Source organism: Euprymna scolopes, chromosome 8 (genome assembly GCF_053919585.1).
Source record: "Euprymna scolopes isolate OS-2025 chromosome 8, ASM5391958v1, whole genome shotgun sequence".
NCBI lineage: Eukaryota > Metazoa > Mollusca > Cephalopoda > Sepiida > Sepiolidae > Euprymna > Euprymna scolopes.
In genome coordinates, this window is record NC_136489.1 from 137,522,044 (window position 1) to 137,542,434 (window position 20,391).

General features: G+C 27.6%; 1 protein-coding gene and 1 long non-coding RNA gene across 3 annotated transcripts in view; one reads left to right on the plus strand and one right to left on the minus strand.

Annotated features, from left to right (window-relative positions):
• Window positions 1-18,265, minus strand: part of LOC145283779 (uncharacterized) — an 82,537-nt gene extending 64,272 nt beyond the window's left edge. For both annotated transcript variants that reach the window (XR_013868757.1, XM_080132837.1), the window contains exon 1: window positions 18,013-18,265. The gene's annotated coding sequence lies outside the window, so the exon portion shown is untranslated. The remainder of the gene's footprint in view (window positions 1-18,012) is intronic.
• The window catches only part of LOC145283781 (uncharacterized), a 189,947-nt gene that overhangs the window by 102,124 nt on the left and 67,432 nt on the right, over window positions 1-20,391 (plus strand). Inside the window, exon 3 of the long non-coding RNA XR_013868758.1 lies at window positions 14,326-14,350. This is a non-coding gene — a long non-coding RNA (uncharacterized LOC145283781). The remainder of the gene's footprint in view (window positions 1-14,325; window positions 14,351-20,391) is intronic.

The window sequence follows — 20,391 nt, forward strand, 5'->3', positions numbered from 1 at the left end:
AAACTTTTTTGTTGTTTTTTATTGTTTGCTTATTTTGTTTTGTTTTTTGTTTTTATCTAAGTTAATCTTTTATTTAGGGTTTTTACAATGGCTTGCATTTTCTCAAATATTGAGAATAGGTATAATTTTGTAAATCTAAATAAAGTCATGGGTTCCTGGGGAAGACAACCCTCTCCTCTGATAATAATCAGAGGAGAGGGTTGTCTTCCCCAGGAACTCCTTCAGAAATGTCAATTGGTTTGACCGCAGTTACTTTAAATCAATAAAAAAAATATTCATAATGTAAAAATTAAGAATACAGCTTATGTGCTAGATTTTATGACTTGATAAAAATGTTAATTTTGTGGAGTTATTGATGGGTTATAAAAGGGTGAACATTTGTTGCATTTTTGAGAATTAGTATGATTTTGAGTAATTTAACTATGGTTTAAGATCAGAAGTAAAACAAAAATATATGTAGATTAAGACTCAGACATTTATTCATAAAGAAAAGAAGATAAATGTGATCCTAGTGAACAGAAAGGGATACATTCAACCCTCATATTAGTATAGATTATAAAATATTTTACTTGAATTATTTACAATTATTCATTAAGCCAATAATAATTTAATAAAATTTGATGAAATAAATGGGCCTGAATTGTTTTTTCATAGAATTTGATGTTAAAAATAGTAGTCAATGGTGAAGAATTGTCTGTGTTTGATGGGTAAATGGTAGTAGTTATTTTATTTATTTATTTTTTTGAGTGAAAGTTATGTCCACTTTGTCTAAGAATGCCTATTTTTTGAGTGTCAGGTTGGATGGAATAAATGTAGGAAATTCTGAAATTGAATTAAAGTGCCAACAAAGGGGTGACTTCACAGTCCCCAAAGGTTCCAAATTAGTCACACTAACAGATGCAGTTTTATGTCATTTCCAAGATGGTTGGAGAAAGAAAGTTTGAGTAGTTGAAATAGTTTCAAAATAGTAGACCAGAAATAAACTATAAACTGGCAGGTATTACAACTCCAGATTAGAGTAGACCTGCAAGTAATGATAATTAAGGAGTAATCCGACATTCTCCAACTTTCCCGGATTGGAACTTACCACTGAATTCACTTTCACTCCTAGGTTGATTTATTTATATTTTAAGTAAAGATAGAAAAGGATTTAACGGTAGAATACCAATCATTTACCTGTGAGATTAATTTGTTTAAACTCAAGGTGAATTTAAACATCAGAAAACATCTCTTGTCACAAAAGAAAAATAGTTGTTTATTGTTAGATTAAGAATGAGCCTTTTGAAATTTGCTTTTTTTTATCAGCAGATATTCTCATATGAAAATCAATAAGCATCAAATCAAATGATAGAAAAGCTGAGTGAAAACAACATCCAAAAATGGGTTAACTAAACAAAATGTTGAGAAAATGTATTTTGAAGCTTCAAATACCAAATATTGCACAAAATTGCACACATTGTTGTGAAATGTGTAAGTATTCATAATTCTAAATAACATATTTATTTTCAAGATACAATGATATTACGAAGCTTTAATAGTCTAATATCTTTTTCATAAAATAAAATGCATAATCTTTTTGAAATGGAGGATTGTGTGAGTACAATTTAAAGAGCATATAGTTAATCTGTTGAATCTGAAGGTTTAACAGTGCTGAAAACCATTATGACACACAAACGAGCAATTTATGCCAATGAAAATATCAAAATACTAAAATTCTTCATTCACAGGTGGCAATGATTCCTTAAAACCATTCTTCTGAGTGCATAGATGGAAAATACTCACTTTTCTTTATAGTAGTGATTCTGCTGAGTGGTTTAACGATTGACGAGAGTGTATCATATTTCTTTATCAAATTATTTATTTTGTATCCAACTTTGGTCAAATTTTTTTTTGGGGGGGGGGGCATTTTATAAATTATAACCCAACTGTACAATACTAAATAATAAAACCAATTCATAATTGAAATTTACACGAAAATGTGAAAGAATAAAAAGCAATATAGTACATTATAATTAAACATTGTTTAATCTTTGTGGCTAGCTGGGATACATGTTTGTCTCTGTTAGAACAATTATCTGGCAATTAAAAATTAACTCAAAACTAATTAAGATTGGAAATATCCATTTCTAAAAGAATTAGCTCAAACAGGATTCTTTAAACATTTTTGATAATGATCCAGTTTTTTTTGTTTTTGTTTTTTTTTCAATAACTTGTTGATTTATACATATACTATGTATAAATGCCCAATTTTTAAATTATACTGAAACTACTATTGGTTTTGATTTAATAGATTAATAGCTATTAATGCCAAAGTTATTAACATTTATTTTATATCCATTGTTATTTAATTATAACCGATATTTTCTCATTTTTTATTTTTAATACATTTAATGATATGACTAAAGGCTTCAAAATAAGTTGATATATATATATATATATATATATTTTTGTGTGTAATTGAATCTGGTTTTGTGCTTTCAGTTCTGAAAAGACTAATTTTTTGATAAAATCTAACAAAATTAAGATCTCCCAATCAATTTATTTGTTTTCTTTTTGTTTGACTATAAGATTGTGTGAGAGCATACTTCCGGCACACAAATAAAATTAATACATTAATTCTTTAATTATGTATGACCACATAGTCAGCATATAAGTGACATACTTGAACAGCTGAGTAAAATTAATTTGCAAATTATTACTTAGGTAGCGTGACATTTAATATTATTTAACATGATATCTGTCAAACATGATAGGATTATTTTCATCTCGGTTAACGATAATTATTTTATTGTGATGTTGCAGTCAAATTTATATATAACCTTTCTCTATGAGTTTAACACAAAAAATACACATAATTAAAAATACACATAATTAAAAAGATTAACAGTAATAAAGTACAGACATCACTGTGTTGCAGTCTATGCCAGGTTTTGATAGTCACACAGTTAAAATGCATTCTTAGATATTTTCTTTTCTAATGACCTTGTTTTCATTTGGAAGCTAAATCCTCCATCTCACTGGAAGCTGGCTTAGAATGAATGGATAAAATGAATAATATTTAATATATAATATTTGATTTTCTTTTTTAATTTTACTAATGCAAATTTAAGCTCTGTCCAATTAATTCATTAGTTTATACCAGAGCTCCACAGTAAATTAGTTATGAATTAGCTTAGATTTTGTGACCACTTCCAAAGCCAAAGATAAATTTGATAACATGTTGTATTCACGTAATATTTTGATACATCCAAATAACTCAATTTTAATTGGAGCAACTGAATATGTATTTTCTAATAGTAAACATACATTTCTATAAAGCTTTCCAAAGATGTTTTTAAGCAGACATATCATGTGGATCATCTATATATATATATATATATATATATATATATATATATATATATATATATATATATATATATACTAGCAAAAGTACCTGTCGTTGACTGGGTTCAAAGACAGCCTACAGAAAATGGACTCTGATTTATGAAAGTATGATAGGTTATGAAAAGGAAGGGTTGTAAAGAGATAGCTTAGAATTTGGGGGTATCAAAACGAAAGCAAAATATGACGAAAGTAAAAATAAAATAGATTACACCCATAATTTATTATACCATACCTGTTCACACTGAAACACTTATCACAACATTCTGTAGATCTATATAAAAAAAAACCTTGTTAAACTTTGTGACATATTTGCATTCTATGGAGGTCAGGTGCAAACGAACACCCCATAATTTTATTATACCATATTTCTTCAAACTGAAACATAATTATCAAAGTATACTTATGCAGATAGATATGAAAAGTCTTTATTAAAGTTTGTGCCTATTTTCATTCTATGGAGGCCAGGCGTGAACGCAGACCCCACAATTTTATTATACCATCCCTATTTAAGTTGAAACATACTTATCAAAGTATTCTTATGTACATCTATATCAAAAACACTTGTAAACGTGTTTTTTTTTTTTTAATTTTTAAATTTATTATTTCCATACTTTGTGGACCAGGTGCGAATGCAGACCCCACAATTTGAATGAACCACCGTTCTGTCAGATCAAACATACCCATTCCTGTGTCTTGATACATCTTCTACCATTATATGTGATCAGTTTTCTATAATATGCAACCATATAGGAGCCTATTCGTGACCACACACATACACACACACACACACATACACATACAGACATTCAGTTTTATATTATAGATATATGATGATGATGAAAATGACGGAAATAGTATTCCGACAAAATAGAAAAATAAAAAAGAACAAACCAAGTTATGTGTTCATCAATGTTTCGTCTTTATTCCAAGACTTCCTCTGGATGTATGAGATTAAGAAAACAAAAACACCAGTACAAATATTTGAAAACGTTTCATGTGACACTGTTCTATTTCAGAAACAGAAAAAAATACTGAAAATTCAAAAAGGAGGGGAGCTTGCGTTGTCAAAGAGAGAGAGAGAGATTTTTAATAACGTCATATAGTCATTAATGTTTTTAATAGATATTAATGCAGTTAATATTCTTTCTGGAAAGAATATATCTGTTAAAATTCAAATATAGGTGTGTAACAGAAATGAAATGAGTTTGTTTTTGTTATGTAATTTATTGATTGAGATTATATGTATTAATTATTATATGTATTAATTATTATATGTATTAATTATTATAGGGACGTTTCTATGGTGTGAGAAGGTTAACCTGTGTCTACAATTAAATTATGTTCTTTTAATAAAAGTTTACTTATTAATGACGCTACATTATAGAAACCTGCACGTTGTTTAATTGCGCTTGAATTTGTGATAAACACTGATTCAAGAAGTCTCCGGTGCGGTTTATTTGAAATAAATTTAACTATTTTTACTTGTGTAAAGTCAAAGGTGTGATTATGCTGCAATGAATGAAAGAATAATGCACTTAAAGAATGACTTTTTTATGTTTCTTTTCTGTTCACTGAGCCTTTTTTTCTAACTTACGCTGGGTTTCACCAACGTATCTATGATGGCAATTTTGGCAAGGAATAGTGTATATGCCTGCATTGGAAACTGGTTTGTTTTGGAGATGTTTTGTAGTTTTTAATATTTGTCTTATAGTTTGTGATGTGATTTGTATGATTGGAATTCCTAGTTTGTTTAGTGTGTTGCAAATTATTGTATTATTGGTGTGTGTAGGTAAAAGAAGATGTCTGTTTATGAGGGAAAGGTCTTGTGTATATGATTTTTTATTATTTATCCTAGAAAATATTTGTGTGCCTTTTCGCTTAGCATTCAATATGAAATATGTGGAATATTGCAAGGTTTGAGTCATTTGGATGTATCAAACCTTGCTATATCCCACATATTTCATATTAAATGCTAAGCAAAAGCCACACAAATATTTTCTAGGATAAATAATAAAAAAAATCATATACACCAGACCTTATAAATAAGACAAACAGTTCAAATTTAAGAAGTTATGTGGTAATTAATGCTAATGCAACAAAATGAATTATGTGATTTATTTGTAGAATGTATGGTATCCTATGTCAATAAAAACCAACACAATCGTTTCATTAAAAATAATTACATATTGTGACTAAATGTAATGGTTTACATTTGTTCCATGTCGGGGAAAAATGTATTACATCTCTGAATCTAAATTGTTTGTTTTTCATTTATTTACTTGTGGAAAATGTTTCAGTCTAGAAGGATTTCTTATGAAAATGAACATAAAATGTTTTCAGAATTGCTTATGTAAATGAATATGAAATGTGTTCAGAATTTCTTATATGAATAAATATGAAATGTTTGCAGAATTTCTTATGCGAATAAATATGAAATGTTCTCAAAATTTCTTATGCGAATGAATATGAAATGTTCTCAAAATTTCTTATGTAAATGAATATGAAATATTTTCAGAATTTCTTATACGAATAAATATGAAATGTTCTCAAAATTTCTTATGTAAATGAATATGAAATGTGTTCAGAATTTCTTATACGAATAAATATGAAATGTTTTCAGAATTTCTCATGCAAATATGAAATGTTTTCAGAATTTCTTATGCGGATGAATATGAAATGTTCTCAGAATTTCTTATGCGAACGAATATGAAATGTTTTCAGAATTTCTTTTGTGAATGAATATGAAATATTTTCAGAATTTCTTATGCAAATGAATATGAAATATTTTCAGAATTTCTTATGCAAATGAATATGAAATGTTCTTAAAATTTCTTATGCGAATGAATATGAAATGTTTTCAGAATTTCTGATGGGAATGAATATGAAATGTTCTCAAAATTTCTTATGCGAATGAATATGAAATGTTCTCAAAATTTCTTATGCAAATGAATATGCAATGTTTTCAGAATTTCTTACATAAATGAATATGGAATGTTTTCAGAATTTCTTATGCAAATGAATATCAAATATTTTCAGAATTTCTTATGCAAATGAATATGAAATGTTTTCAGAATTTCTTATGCAAATGAATATGAACTGTTTTCAGAATTTCTTATGCGAATAAATATGAAATGTTCTCAAAAAATCTTATGCAAATGAATATTAAATGTTTGCGGAATTTCTTATGCAAATAAATATGAAATGTTCTCAAAATTTCTTATGCAAATGAATATGAAATTTTCTCAAAATTTCTTATGTAAATGAATATGAAATGTTTGCAGAATTTCTTATGCGAATAAATATTAAACGTTTTCAGAATTTCTTATGCGAATAAATATGAAATGTTCTCAAAATTTCTTATCCAAATGAATATGAAATGTTCTCAGAATTTCTTATGCAAATGAATATGAAATTTGTTCAGAATTTCTCTGATTGTATCAGTTTTAATTTGGCACCCTCACTCTACTATCCAGGTGTAACATTTATCTGAATGTATCTGTTCAGACATTTTATCATCAGTCAATGAAGGAGAGATTTTTCTGAGCTGATGCACATTTTATTTTTCTATCAATACTGTCTATTTTTGTGGACTTAATTTTTCCCTAGATTATGTCTAACTCTATTTCTTGTGGCAAATAAATTGGTACTCACTTGATCTGCCGACTATGGTAACTATTTCTTGCTCTGTAAACTTTAAAGTTTAATTGTCTCACTATTTGTTAACTGTTGTTCAGAATATCTAAAAAGTTGTTTGACAAACTGGAGGGTCAATCTAAGATTTTATTGACGGTTATATTATCACGTTGACATTCTGGTTCTCTATTAGATTGCTAAAGTTAGGCATCGTTGAGCCTATGATCAGTGATGTATGATCAGTGATGAATGATCAGTGATGAATGATCAGTGATGAATAATCAGTGATGAATAATCAGTGATGAATGGGTGACTATTTGAGAATTCCAGCTGCTGTATGTGCTCTCCACTTATTTCAGCATTTTTTCCAATGATCCTCGACTTCTCCTTGCCACTGGACTCAAGCAGTACCAATTTGAGAGAGGTATGGTTGGGGATTGTGCAACCCTTGTCTCAAAATTACATGCACAGCTACCCTCACATGGGTATCCATTATCTCTTTTGAGACTGAACGGAGGCATTATCATTGGCAATCAGGAAAGCAAACAAAATTGATTTTTTTTTTTTGCATTAATCAACATTCATTTTAAGTCAAATGAAAATGTTATTATGAAACTTAAAATTTATCTAAACTTATTTTCACTAAAAATAGTTACAAAAGTACGATGAAATTTAAATTTGGTTTTAGATCTAAAAATGAAATATTTCAAGACTAAAACCTTATAGAAATGTTCACTTCAGTTGATGGAAATGAGACACTAAAAGCAAAGTTTGTCACATGTGTTGAATGATGGAAGTAGTGAAAGAGGAGGCAGACCATATGTGTAAGATTTGAGTTGTTTGTTTGAAGTTCTAATCTACATTTTCACACTTCCTACTCAAAATGGGAGATCAAAGGGACCAGTTTGAAAGAGGGGCATCATCGTAACTAAGGAGATTGGTCAAGTTAGAAACACATCTTGGATCCAGTTTATTTGATAAACTTAAGATAGGCCTTCTACCAGTTCTTTTCTATCCTTTCTCTTATTTTTTAAAGATTAAGATTTCTGCAAGTAATTCAATTACAAAGAATTCAATACAGACTTATCATACAATGTCAAAAATCATGCAAGTTTTGTAGCTCAAGATGTATATGCATATTGTAGGACATGCAAGCAAATAGATTATTGGTTTAAAGTAGGCGTATTTACCTGATGTTGCATTGGTGTAAGGGCTTTAAAAAAGCATTTTAAATATTATTTTTAAATGATTTGTTTAAAAAAGTCTTTTTATTGATACATAAGTAAACTCTGTTTTTATAGCATACTAGCATTTCAGCCCGGCGTTGCCCGGGTGTTTGGATGTGTATGCTAAGCAAAAAAAAAAATGTAGGAAGGTAGGCTCGAACCCATACCGCGAAAGAGGAAAAGAATGGGGGAAAAAAACTGACGTCTTTGCTGTTACAACCACCGCCAAACCAGAAGTGACATAGGTTTAAATTAAGGCTAGACAATCAAAAGGAGAGGATGATTTTCAAAAATATTGGCGAAAAAAGCGACCTCCCCCTGAGAAAAGTACCTAGTTGAAGGTGAAGATATTAATGTTTTTAGCCAATTTTTTTATATTTGTCGTCTGAAAGGTCAAACTTCAAAACGATACTGATCTTGGTAAAATCCGTTGCCTCTGTCGAAAGTTTTAGCCAGACATGCAAACATACATACATACATTTATATATTGGTAACTAAAGATTTTCGACCCAAACTGATGAAAAGCTTGCCCTATCTCTGAATACCCTTTATGTAAAATTTCAAATATTTAGACCAGAAATTGTCTGAGTAATTTGGTAGAGACCGCAGAGGTCAAAATTTTTAAAACTTTGACCCTTATTATGACCCCTGAACATTTATTGTTTTGGGCTCAAATCAAGTTATTAAGTTAGATCCATGTCCAAGAAACCTATATCTAAAATGTCAATTGTTTATACCCAAAATTGTCGGAGGAGTTTGGTAGAGTTGTTGAACTTTGACCCTTAATAGCCAAATTTCTGGGCGAAAAACGAATTACAAAGATTTTCCCAAATCTCAGTACCATGTATATCAAATTTCGAGTCTGTAGACTAAAAATTGACAGAGTTATTGCGTACACAGACACGTTCACTTTTATAGATATATATAGATTCAACAATACAATCAAAGTGAATAAAAGATATTCATAAGATTTTACGTGATAAGTTAATCATTTTTACAATTTTTTAGTAGGATTTCTTTTTAGACTTAATTTACACCAAACAAAAAGAATTAACATATATTTGTTAACGTTATATAAGCGATAAACACATAAGTACATAAAGTTGATATGAAAATTTGTGTTTTGAAAATCTTTTGTCAAAACAAAATAAATTTTTTGTCAGATTAAAGAAATTTAGAAGCATCTAAAATGGGAAACAAAGTTATTTTCGCTTTAAAATGTTAAAATAAAACCAATTAGTTTATTTGTTTTAAAGGAAAAGACATTATAGCATCTCTGTTATAGAACTCTGTTTTAACAAATGATAAAAATGAGAAGCAAATATTGCACAGATATAACAGAAGGTGCGCACAGCATATTCCCATAAAATGGACCTGTAACTAACACATACTATTCGCTCAGCCGGAGATATAGAAGAAATATTGCACAGATATAAGAGAAGAGAATGCATATTCTAGTCATTTGTACTAACACCTACTATTTGTAAATATGCCTTTTCTTGTTTCACTACTTAATAAAGTAATTGTCTGCATTTTCTCTGTCTTTTCTTTCTTTTTCAGTGCGATATAACACAACTATTTTTCAGGTGTATATTGTCGAACTCGGGAATCTACACAAAATTTCGAACTGTACCTATATTTTAATCCACGGAGATAGACTGTTCCCCTGGAGTCAGTCATGATTGGTAGAGATCTTAAGTAAGTTTTATTATAGTCTTAGTTATTGTTGTTTTTAATGAGGATTGAACTTTGAACCTTCAGATGACTGTCACTTGCAAATGATTGTTACCAAACCATTTTTTCTTTTACCCCACGTGTTTATATGGCTAGCGGAATGGTAATAATCTTGGATTTCTACTAACACCTACTCTTTGTAAATATGTTTTGTTCTTGTTCAACTATATAATAGTTATGTACATTTTCTTGATCTTATCATTCTTTCTCATGCGAAACAAGAAACTGACGTGTCAGGATTCTAATTTCCATATGTTATGCAGATTATATAAAAAAAATGAATTAAAATAAAAAAAAATAATATTGTCATTTGAAATATTTAAACTCATCTTAGTACAAGATCAGAATAAAAATACTCCTGCATGAGTCGACCTCAAACTTTGCCTTGAAGTATGGCAAGCTAATCTATTGAGTCATTAATTCAATTATGTTTCTCTCTCTCGCAATTGAATGTGGTTCAAATCAAAACATTTCTTTCTGCCCCCCCCTCTCTCTTTCTTTACCACCTCTCAGAAATTAAAACAAAAAAGACAAATCAAGGCTTCTTTTACTTCTTTGTCATTAATGAATCTTTACAGATTTGTTTTATTATCTCCCCTTCCCTCCAGTGTCTATGAGTAGAGTCGCCATGCATGTAAATTATGGAGTGAAAACTCCTCCCTCTTTTATTTAAAATTAAAAAATATAAAATTCTGGTCAGAATTCAATATAAAACTTGATGAAATAGATTTAAAATTGATGTTTTTTATTGTTTTTTTATTGTTTTTTTTTTCCACATTTATGAATATTTAAAATTGATGTTTTTTATTGTTTTTTTATTGTTTTTTTTTCCACATTTATGAATATTTAAAATTGATGTTTTTTATTGTTTTTTTATTGTTTTTTTTTCCACATTTATGAATATTTAAAATTGATGTTTTTTATTGTTTTTTTATTGTTTTTTTTTTCCACATTTATGAATATTTAAAATTGATGTTTTTTATTGTTTTTTTGTTGTTTTTTTTTCCACATTTATGAATATTTAAAATTGATGTTTTTTATTGTTTTTTTATTGTTTTTTTTTTCCACATTTATGAATATTTAAAATTGATGTTTTTTATTGTTTTTTTATTGTTTTTTTTTTCCACATTTATGAATATTTAAAATTGATGTTTTTTATTGTTTTTTTATTGTTTTTTTTTTTCCACATTTATGAATATTTAAAATTGATGTTTTTTTATTGTTTTTTTATTGTTTTTTTTTCCACATTTATGAATATTTAAAATTGATGTTTTTTATTGTTTTTTTATTGTTTTTTTTTTCCACATTTATGAATATTTAAAATTTATGTTTTTTATTGTTTTTTTATTGTTTTTTTTTTTCCACATTTATGAATATTTAAAATTTATGTTTTTTATTGTTTTTTTATTGTTTTTTTCCCACATTTATAAATATTTAAAATTTATGTTTTTTATTGTTTTGTTTTGTTTTTTTTTCACATTTATGAATATTTGCAAAAACTAGCTAAAGAGTTTTAAGTATTACATTTTGTTAAAATTCCAAAAACCAAGTCGCTGAAAAATCTACTTTACTTTATATATATATATATATGATTATTATTTTACACATAATCCTTTACCTATTATTATGTTTTACAGATCTTTTATATATACACAAAAAACTGTGTAAATGTCAAAGTTTGCTGAAGATTCCTTAAGAATGAACACAAAAGTGGAGTTTGTTTTTATTTTTGAAAGAAACTGATATATAAGTTTAAATTTCTTGAATAAGTAGAAGTCAGTGAATATTTATTTGAGAAAAAATCAGAAAAACAAAAGAATGAATCTATTAATTTTTTGTGCAATGATGAAAATATTATTTCAAACCTTAGCATCACAAATTAAATTCAAACATTGGACAAATCTTCTCATACAGGTTGTACCTAAAACCTCTGTATCCTCTTTAAAAATATAGCATTTACTTCATCATCTGTTCTCCTGATATAATTGCAAAATTTCTTTTTTTTTTCTCCCTCCCCCTACTCTCTCTCTCTGAGTCGTTTATTAATTGCTTATTTCTACTGATGATGTAATAACATGTGTTATATACACATATTGATCTCTTGTTTGTTAAATAAGGGAGAAAATGTATGAATTGACTGTGGGTTTAGTTTATTTATAGGTTTGATATTTGTTGACTCTAAAGTTGTTTAATTTATTTCATTCTTCATCTGTGCAAAAGACTAAGTAGATCATGCCCTAAGCCAGGCGAAATTAAGAGGATATGAAAGAGAAAAAGGGAAGCAGAAAGAAGTTTTGTTTTTTTAGAAAAATTAGTAAAACGTGTTTGTAAATACATTATTTGTAAATGTATTCAATTAATATATAGTTTACTAAAACTCTAAAAAGAAATCTAAACGTTATTTTGAAAATCATAGTTCTATAACTTCTCTCTTTCTAATAAGATAAAGTTAAAAAAAAAAAATGAAACACCTAATATCTACTTATTGTGTTTCATAAAAGAACTACAAAATATTTCTCTGTCAAGGACAAATGCGCTGTTTATTTTTAGATAAAATAAATTTTGTCATAAAAAGATAAAAAAAAAAAATAAAATGAATGGTTGTTATCTGTTTTCCATATTGACCTATGTAGTTTCAAACATTATAGATTTGAAATTCCCTTAGAAATAGTGTTCTTGCCAGTCCTATATTAAAGCCTATTCGTTGAATGAAGACTGCAAGTCTCAAAACTGAATGAGAAAAAAAAATCAGGGTTTCATTCCTCAAAAGTAAACATTGTTATCGCTTTTGTGCCATTGGAACCATGGTTATTTAAAGTTGCAACCAACACAAAAACTTTTTTAAAAAAAATTTAAAAAACTTGAATTTACATTTTGGTTACTTACATCATCAAAGCTTTGTTTTTTTAATGTGAGAAATGAATTAAAACCCACATAGCAATATCTAATATAATGTAATAAAAGAAAAAAAAGACATTGACTTGGCAATCAGCAGCTGTACACATGCAATGTAACACATTCAATCAAAATATATATCTGTAAAACTGTTTATATTGCTTCACTATACCCCAGGCAATGCCTGGTGGGTATATCTAGTAAAATGTACCTACTTCTAGCTTTTATTTTTAATGTGTTCATTTTTTAACTTATACAGAAAAAGAAAGGGATATGTTTGTTTGAAGTAGCTGAGTAATCTTGGCTACTTTATTTGAGTAATAATCTGAACAGTGTTTATGGTCAGAACTGGTACATCCTTGCGTGAGACTTTCAGCATAGCTTTTGACATTTCTTTGGTAGTTCTACTAGTCATTATTTATTATTGGCTTAACCAACCAATCATATTTTTCTAAGGTGGAACTCGGATTACCTACATCCATTACGTGAAAGTAGACAACTATTCTTTAAAATATGAGTTATTACCTTTGTTGATTTCTACTTTTTTTATTTGATTTGATTTTTATTTAATTTTACTTTTGTTCACCCCAAACAAACTCCGTAAAATGTAAGGGATTATTGTGATAGACCAGATTTATAGAGAGCAATATAGGTGGAGAGTTAAGCAGCAAGATTTTTGTTCATATTACATTTAATTTTTGGCATATTGGTACAATTGAGGCCATGGGAAGCAAGGAGGAAATTTAATGGCAAGCAATCAGAGGAAAGAAGTTATTGAAGTGAAGGAGTGAAATTTTGCTACTGGGCAGGTGGATCCAGAGTATTTTCATTGAGTACAAATGCAATAAGTTCAGTTTGTGAAAGTATTTCTAAAAGTTTAATACAAAAGTGTTTTGTCATTTTATAATTGTCATTTTCTATAACTGTTTATGTAAGTTATAGGCCCTATAATAATAGGAGGATAAACCAAGAAATATTTGTGAATCTGTGAAAAACTATGTCAGTTGATCCATCACATTTATGTTTGAAATCAGATTTTCATTATTAAACATGCCTATTCTTGTTTTTCTACAAAATGAAATATTAATTTCCTGCAAAATTATCCAGAATCTTTGAAAATTCTAGGTGGATAAATAATTAAGTTAACTGGAAAATGTCAATTATGTTTAAACAAATTTAATATAAGAGATTCATTTTCATTTTAATTAGTAAAATGAACAAACTTCCTCAACCAAGTTAATTAATTAATGAACGTATATTACTCTCTCGCTCTTTTTTCTCCCTCTCACATAGTATAAAAATATTGCATCAACTACTTAAATATGAATTCGTTAGTAGCAGCTACATCATCTATTATATAAAGGGCAATTATCTGTGTGTATGTACAGTTAAAGTAAACTTTAAAAACACATTATAAAATAATATATTATGTTTTTTTTTATATTTTCAGTATTGACTTTGACAGTGCTTAATATGTGAGTACATCTTGATTTGTTAGTAATTCAAATAAGCTATAAAAATAAACTTAAAATCCAGTCTGATAATTTCCTTAGAGAATGAAACCCAAACATTTCTGTATAGCCTACTTGCCATAAGTATACTTTCACACTACTATGTATGTATTTGTGTATGTATGTGTGTGGGGGGGGTGCTTGTTATTTGCCATAAATAAACTCATGTTTGATATGAGTTACACATCAAAATCTCCAATATGACTATGACTATATGAAGTTATTGTCTGATTGGATGGCTAGCAATCTGATTTAAAGAATTGCTTTGACTAAAGGGATTATGCCAGTAAATATTATGAATCAAAATACAATAAATGCTTGTTTATCCAAGCATCAGACATTCAATGATCCTCATAAGTTATTAGTTTGTTTGAAGTGGTTATTATTATACATTTTATTAGGCTCAGTCATCTTGTCTTTAATGTTCTAGAAATATCTGCTTTTGTAAAGTACTAACTTGAATGGATCAAATAGAATATAAACATCATTTTGCCGATATATATATATATATATATATATATATATATATATATATATATATATAGCTTTGAATGAATATACATGATGTCATTCAGCATGTTTTTATAAATATACATTCATTTATATACTGCTAAAACTATGTTACTAATTATTTTAACATTTTATGCTTTCAGATATTGTAATTTCATGTGCTAACTCCATCAGCAAATATCCAGTGTATTAAAATAGTTTAATTTCTTTAGTTTTTATATAGCTTTACATTTTTATAAAGCTTTACTTTTTTTATATATAGCTGTAATTTTTTTATATAGCTTTGCTTTATTATATAGCTTTACTATCTTGTATCTAAAAGCATTAATGTGGTCATATAGACTTTTGTAAACCATAAACAAAAATACCAAATTTATTTTGGTAGCTCAATTAGCCGTCAAGTTATGATTGTTAAAAGTTTGTCAACAAGTAGAAAATTTGCTATCATAGTCCAGAAGCCAAATTTCATAGTATATAACTAAAAATGTAAGCTACTAACAAGTGAAAAATCCTTATAAATGTAATGTCATCTTGTGATAAATGAAAATAGTTACTAATGAAAGCAATAATTATTAGATGAAACCAACCTAAACACTAGGCAAAATCCCACTACCAATGGGGAAAAAGTGCAAATATGACATGGAAATGCAACTTTCACTGTTCATATCAATTTCATTTCAATAGCTAATGTATTGAATCTTCTTAGTATGATTCATAACACATTAGAGATCAAGATAATTTTTTCTTTTAATTATAAATTGATAAAACCACTGAATTGTGGACCATGTAAAAGCAAACAATTTGGTAAAAAGGGCAAAAAAGGGTTAAAAAATGAGTCAAAAGTATACGTTACTGAAATTGCTATAGAATGTAACCATTGGACGTAGAAACTTAAAATTTTGCAACTTTACTAATTTTTGGGTGAGGAATTCAAAACAATGTTTGCCTTGTTTCTAATAACAAAACTTTTTGCCACAGAAATACTTTTACTTTAAGGAATTTAAATTCGCCAAAAAAAGGACAGACAACAATAAGATTTAGAAATTTGTTATACAAAAAGTCACAAGTCATTTTTTTCAAGCATTGGAAAATTTTCAACTTGAAAGACAAGTAAACAAGTAAGATATTTTCTAGGCAGAGGTTTTACTACAATTCCTTTCCTTATTGATTTTCTCTCAAAATTCTTTCATAGGCTTCTGCTATGGTAGATATATCAAGAACACTCCAAATCCTACCATCACTTGAAACTGGCATTACCTCAAAACTCCATCTGTAAACAAATGCTGACTCTACCTGTGCAATGTCATCTGACAAAGGCCATCAAAAAAAATCTTTTCTACCTTTAGTTTGCAATAAAAATTTTATTACAGCGCTGGATGCAGATATAACCTCAATGACTTGGCCAATGTATAAGCTGGTGTCATAGTAGACAGCAACCCATTGTCTTTGATGCTCATAACTGAAGATATCCTGAGATGGTTCTTCATCACAACTGCAGGAGTTATCTGAATGTTCAGCAGATTCACTAAGGGATTTTTTTTGTTGCTTTGGAGGTGGAAATGAATCAACTAGATTTCTTCTCGAGTAGTCAGAGAGAGCAGCTTCCAGTTGAACTTTATTTCCACTGGTGTTGATTTTGACACCTAACACAACCTTGAGATATCTCAGTTCAAGTTTATCAAAAACACCCGATAGAACATATAGGATCTCGGCGGTACTTCTACAGTTTATCGCAGAAAATGGAGACACCATTTTTTTTTGTGCATCTGTTAAAATGCGAGGGAGGAATTAGTATTTTAAACTATGACTGAAGCATGAAATAAATAACAAAAAAATTAAACTAGATAATGATTTTTCGGTTTCATTTAAATTAATTTGTTGTTGACCCTTTAAAGTTGCTTTAATTAAAAAAAAAATGTTTCATTAAAATTATTTATTTGTTTGGGAAAAAAAACTATTTTATAAAAATCCAATGTTGCTTTCATTACAAAATTGTTTTATTAAAATTATATTTTCTTATGCAAACTTTTCAATAAATGTTTTTACAATTATATTTTGATAAATTTTTATACAGTAAATGTTTTGGTTTTCAAATGGTGCTCACCCAGTTTAAACAATTATGAATATTTAATTTTCATTTTCTGTTTTTAATAAATTATATGTACATGAAAAACTTTCCCCATTTTCAATAATTAAATCGAAACATTTCCAATTAAACAATTACGGATATATGTTCTCTTTCACTTTATTTACTTTTTTTCATAGTTCTTTCCAGAAGTAATTAATATCTAGTTTAATTTTTTTGTTATTTATTTCTAACTTCGGTCATAGTTTATAATACTGATTTCTCCCTCACCTTTTAACAACAGATGCAAAATAAAAATGGCGCCTCCATTTCCGGCGATAAACTGTAGATGTACCATCTCGGGAATTATTAAATAAACAAAAAAAAAAAATGATTTTTACAGTGAAATCAATTTTTTCATTTATGTGCCACATGCACATAACTTAATATTTTCAGTTATTTTTTAAGTAATGTATGGTGTAATTAAAAAATAATTTTACAAAATCTTCAAATTTATCAAAAATGTCCGATAGAACATAAACAAAAAAATGAACATTTTTACTTGAAATTAATTTTTTTTATTTACATATGACTTGTTGCGTGTAACTTAAAACTTAGCTAGATTTTGTTATTTTTTTTTTTTTTTTTAAGTAATGTAACTGTACAGTCTAATAAAAAAAATACTTTAACAAAATGTTAAATATATCAAAAATGCCCGACAGAACATAAGAGAAATAAGTAAACAAAAAAATGAGGCAGATTTTTTAAAATGAAAAAAATTTCCGTCACAGTCACATGCAACTAAAAATGTTTTTTTGGTTTAAAATGTACCCAGTTTAATTTTTAAAAGATAATTTAACAATGCGGAAGTATATCCAACCAAAAGAAAATAAAGCAAAGAACATATGAAAGTTTGAAAGAAGATATAGAAAATAAACAACTGGCATTATTTTAAATTGTAAATTTTCATTTCTTTGTCGCTTATCGCACTAAAAATATTATTTTATGCAATAACTTTCTATAACTTTTAAATAAACAGAAACAAACTCACATAAGAATTTTGATATAAACATAGTGAAACATGTTGTTTGTTTACGTTGTGCTGGTTGGTTTAGCTGTTTTGTGCTGACAGTTGATTTTTCTGATGATACTTGGTACCTCGGTCACTTGGTTATAAATCTGGATGTTTAGGTACAGTCACTTTTATTAGTGGCGCACCTTGATTTATGAGCGTAGTAATATGACACCAACAGATTATTAAAGTGGAGATATTTCTCTACAAAACGGTGCGATTTTTGGAATATTTTCAATTGAATTTCTTTCATATTTCTTTCACTGAAGTTTTCAAGTTGGATTTTTTTTGTGTGAAAAACAACTTAAAACCCTTTTTTAAGCTCACCATATTGATAAGTGACCTTTTTTCTTTAAAATGGTATTATTTTTTATACCTAGAGACTCACAATATTGCGCGCACTAAATTTGAAAAACACCAACATTTTTTTATGTAAAAAATAAAGCGGCGTTCACCAAAATTATTGACATAACTTGAAGTAATCTGGATAAAAAAAACTATTAAAGACACAAGAAAAAGAATTATATATCTATAAAACAAAAAGATTAAATTTTATTTAAATCAAAACTTTATCAAAAAAATAACCCTAAAAATAAATGAGATATCGCAAGTTGAAGTTAAGGGAAATTAAACTTTATTTACCAGTTTTCGCATCCTAAACTAGGCTAGTTTGGGATACCTAATAATATATTATGTTTTTTTTATATTTTCAGTATTGACTTTGACAGATATATAAGTATATCTTGATTTGTTAGTAATTCAAATTAGCTATAAAAATAAACTTAGAATCCATGCAATTAGTCTTGCGTTGCTTTAATTTCTTGTGTTGATTTAATTTTATTGCTTTATTTTTTGCATTGATTTACTTTATTGTGTTGGTTTACTTTATTGTGTTGGTTTACTTTATTGTGTTGGTTTACTTTATTGTGTTGGTTTACTTTCTTGTGTTGGTTTACTTTATTGTGTTGGTTTACTTTCTTGTATACAGAGTTGAAGCGATAAAGTTGTTGCCCTAAAGAAAAAATACTACAGCTTTATTTTAAAAAATTTATTGAAAAAATCAATCCAGGTAACTTAATCATATAGTAGAGCTGTCATCTATACAATGTAGCCGCTTTCAGCCTCATCACCACCTTGATGATTGATTGAGTATGCCTTTCACAAGCACCGGCAGGAGTTCAGCAAATACTCAGTGGATGGTGGCAATCATGCTGGCTTCACTTTCTAGTATTGCTTTACTACTTTGTATTGTTTATTTCTAGTATTGTTTAACTGTCTTGTATTATTTTATTATTTCATGTATTGATTTTTTCTTGCATTGCTTGATTTCATGTACTAAGTTTTTTCTTGAATTGTTTTATTTCATTTACTGTCTTGTATTGCTTTATTTCTTGAATGATTTTATTTTTTTTCTTGTTTTTTCTTGTATTGCTTTTTTTTTTTCTTGTATTGCGTTGTTTCTTGTATTGCATTGTTTCTTGTATTGCATTATTTCTGGTATTGCAATACATTCTTGTACTGCTTTATTTCATTTATTGATTGATTTTCTTGTATTTCTTTACTATCTCGTATTGATTTACCTTTATTGCTTTACTTTTTTGTATTTCTTACTTTCTTGTATTGTTTTTTTTTCTGAAATCTGCAAATCATATGATATCATCAGTGGTTATACTATTAAATGTTTTTATTAATTGCTTACATGATTTATAATTGAAAAAAAATATGAAATATTTCTGATAATTCATTATTTGTTTTAATAGTTTCAGCATGACAACATTTTGTTCTTGAAATAATCAACAAATAATTGTCATTCACTTTCATGCTTTCAAATAAAAGCTAGAAGAAAATTTGTTCTTTAACTTTTAAACAATTTTAAGAACTAAAGTCATTGAAAGACGCAGTTTGTCAAGAACTATTCTTTACTTAGGTAATTTTTTAATAATGAAACACCTTAATATTTTGATGCCTTTGAAGAAATGTCTCTTTTGGTTTCTTACCAATATTTGTATTTTTAATTGTAAAATGTTAGAAATTTAACAGGGTTCAAGATCAATTTATGATCAAATGATTTCTGTTCATTTGAACATTTTAAAACATTTCTATTAAAGTAATGCAATTTTTAGTCATGTTCACATTCCTATTTCATGCAATCCGAAAATGTGTTATTTTCTTCATAAAATCTTTTCTATATTCATGAAAGTGTATTTTCTTCTCAAATGTATCATTAAAATATCTTGTATTTTTATCATGATTTTAACTTGCAAAGTTATATATACGTTTAACAAATGTGAAACGACTTTACCATTATTATCGTAGCTTTTCATATCATTGAGAAGATCGCTTTATACTTCGATAAAA